The following is a 2,901-nucleotide window of genomic DNA, read 5'->3' as shown; positions in this document are numbered from 1 at the left end:
ACACAGCGCATAGATTTGGCACCTGGCTTCCTTTGTCTTGGTTGTGTGTGTGGATTCATCACAACGTGTGAGGTTCCGTTTCGCCGCAGTGTACTATTCAGTGCGTGAACATACCAGAAGTTACTGATCCATTCCATTCCTGATGGCCACGGAGGTGGCTTTTAGCTGCTTATGAGTGAGGCTGCTGTGGGCGTTCTCATGATGTCTTTTGGGGATCACCGCACTGTTTCCCTTGGGTGTAGACCCAGCAGAGTTGCTGGGTCATGGGTAGGCATTGGGTAGCTTTAGTAACTAGTGCTGAGTTTTTTCCAAGATTGTCAAGCTGTTCCACTCTCCCCAGCCTTGACAGGGACCCTCGCTTCAGCTCTGCTGGTCGTGCTGTGCTGTCTCATCATGGCTTTACCTTGCGTTTCTCTGATGACAGACGAGGTGGCACCTCTTTTCACACAGTTCTCCGACCCCCTGGGCTCCTCACGTACAGCACCCGCTCAGCTCTTTTGACCATTTTTTATTGCGTTGTCTGTCTTGTTCTCTCTACTTATAGGACCCATGTATTTTGGATACGGATTACTTGCTGAATCTAGTTATAGGTAATATTGTTCCTTTTCACACTCTTAGAGGGATCTTTGGATGAATAAGTGTTCTTCGCTGAGCTAGCCCAGTTTAAGAAAAACTTCCCTTGGGGGGTGGCGCCTGGGGGCTTAGTCAGGTAAGTGTCTGACTCTTGATTTCTGCTCAGGTCATGGTCTCACGGTTCATGGGATCGAGCCCTACGTTAGGCTTTGCGCTGGCAGAGCGGAACCTGCTTAGGACTCTCTCTCTCTCCGTCTCCCTCTCTGCCCCTCTGCTGCTTGCGCTGTCTCTCTCAAAACTAATAAATATTTTTTTAAAAAAACTTCCTGTAGCTACTGATTCTTGTGTCCTATTTAAGAAATCTTTGTAACCCCAAAGTCACAATTTTATTTCACCTTCTAGATGTTATGTTGTACCTTTGACATTTGGATTAGAAGTCTGATGAGATCCTTATCTTTGTTCCTCTACATGTAATACATCTTTTTTTAAGTGCTTTTAAGTTTGTTTTTTTAGAGAGAGACAAAGTGGCGGTGGGGGGAGGGACGGAGGGAGGGAGAGAGAGAATCCCGAGAAGGCTCTGCGCTGTCCTCCCAGAGCCCAATTCGGGGCTCGAACCCACGAACCATGAGATCATGACCTGAACCGAAGACGGACGCTTAACTGACTGAGCCCCCCCGAGTCCCCCTGTAATAAATCTCTTAAAATTTAATTTTTTATTAAGACTTTACTTTTTTGAGCAATGTTAGGCTCACGGAAAAACAGTGGAGAGAGGACAGTGATTTCCCACCTGCACTACGCAAGCCCCCTGTGCCGTCGGCGTCCCCGCCACAGTGGGACGTGAGTGCCCTGGAGGAAGCTACGGTGACCTGTCATCATCGCCGGGGCCTGTGTTTACAGGAGGGCGCAGTCCGCGCGCACGCCCTGGGTCTGGGCCAGGGTACAACGACACATACCCATCTGCTATCGGGGCCGGCACTGGCCGCGCCCGGTCCCTCCCTCCGCAGCGCCAGCCCCCCGGAAACCACGGAGCCTCTTACTGTGTTCGTAGTCCTGCCTTTCCAGAACGAGTCACTGCCTGCTTTTCAGTCCTTCCCTGTCACTGAGTCTCAGCTGTTGACTTGCGATGCGCTTTGGTGATCACCTTCGTTTGCGCCTGCCTTGGGGTTCTTATCACATCCGTCAATTTCTAGCTTGTATCCAGGCTAGGCATCTTTTGCCATCATTTCTTTGGACATTTTCTTCCCCACACTTTTCCTGGGACCCCAACTACACGTGTGTTGGACTTCTCGATATTGTGCCATTTATCAGTGCTGCTGTTTATTTTTTTAATTTAATTTTTTTCATTTTTGTTAAAGCCTTTTCTCTGTGCTTCATTTTCGGTAATTTCTCCTGTTTATATTTTCTAGATGAACAGTCTTTTCTTCTGCAGTGTCTCCCGGCTATTAATACCATTCAATGTATTATTCATTTCAGATCTGTGTGGGGAACAGAGCTGGTGTGGGAACAGAGCTAACCTGGGGAACAGAGCTAACGTGGGGGACGGAGCTAATGTGGGGAATGGAGCTAACTCGGGGAACAGAGCTGGTGTGGGAACGGAGCTAACGTGGGGAGCAGGGCTGGTGGGGGGAACAGAGCTGTGCGGGGAACAGAGCTGGTGTGGGAACAGAGCTAAGGGGGGAACGGAGCTAACGTGGGAAGGGAGCTGACGTGGGGAACAGCGCTGGTGGGGGAGCAGTGGGGTACAAGTGCTTCCTGTGCCGTGGTCGAGCGACCTGGTGATCGGTCTCTGTTGCAGCCAGCAGTGTGGGCTGACGGCAGGCTGGACGCTCTCCAGCCCAACTGCCCATCTCCTCTGGGTCCACCCTGCGGCAGAGTTGGGGGATGTGGTCCCCTGGGTGGGAAGACCCAGGGCTCCAGGCACCGGGTGGCACGACACCACCACAGCTGTGGCGTGAGGTCAGCGATCGCTCCAAAGCCACAGAAAGGGTGAAGGAATTGGGAGAAACCGAGGCTCAGTACTCAGCGCCGTGCCCCTCCCGCTACTTGTCCACAGCAGGCCTATTTTAGAGCGCTGCTGGTCGGCGCGTCCTTCAACGGCTGGGATAAAATGAGAACTCTTCTCTGGAGGAGCAAACGCGAAATTTCTAGGCTTTGCTTTCTCGCCTACACCGCCCCCTGCTGGCAATGTCTCTGCACTGCCGCATCCCTGGTCTTGGGGGTCAAATGGGATTTTCCGGCCAATGAAGGGAGACCCCTGGGGCCAGGCATCCCCAGGCCAAACTCCAACGGAGGAGAGAGGAGGCCGAGGCAAGGGACGCCGGGACCTCG

Source organism: Felis catus, chromosome B3, assembly GCF_018350175.1.
Source record: "Felis catus isolate Fca126 chromosome B3, F.catus_Fca126_mat1.0, whole genome shotgun sequence".
NCBI lineage: Eukaryota > Metazoa > Chordata > Mammalia > Carnivora > Felidae > Felis > Felis catus.
Note: the sequence above shows the minus strand (reverse complement) of the source record.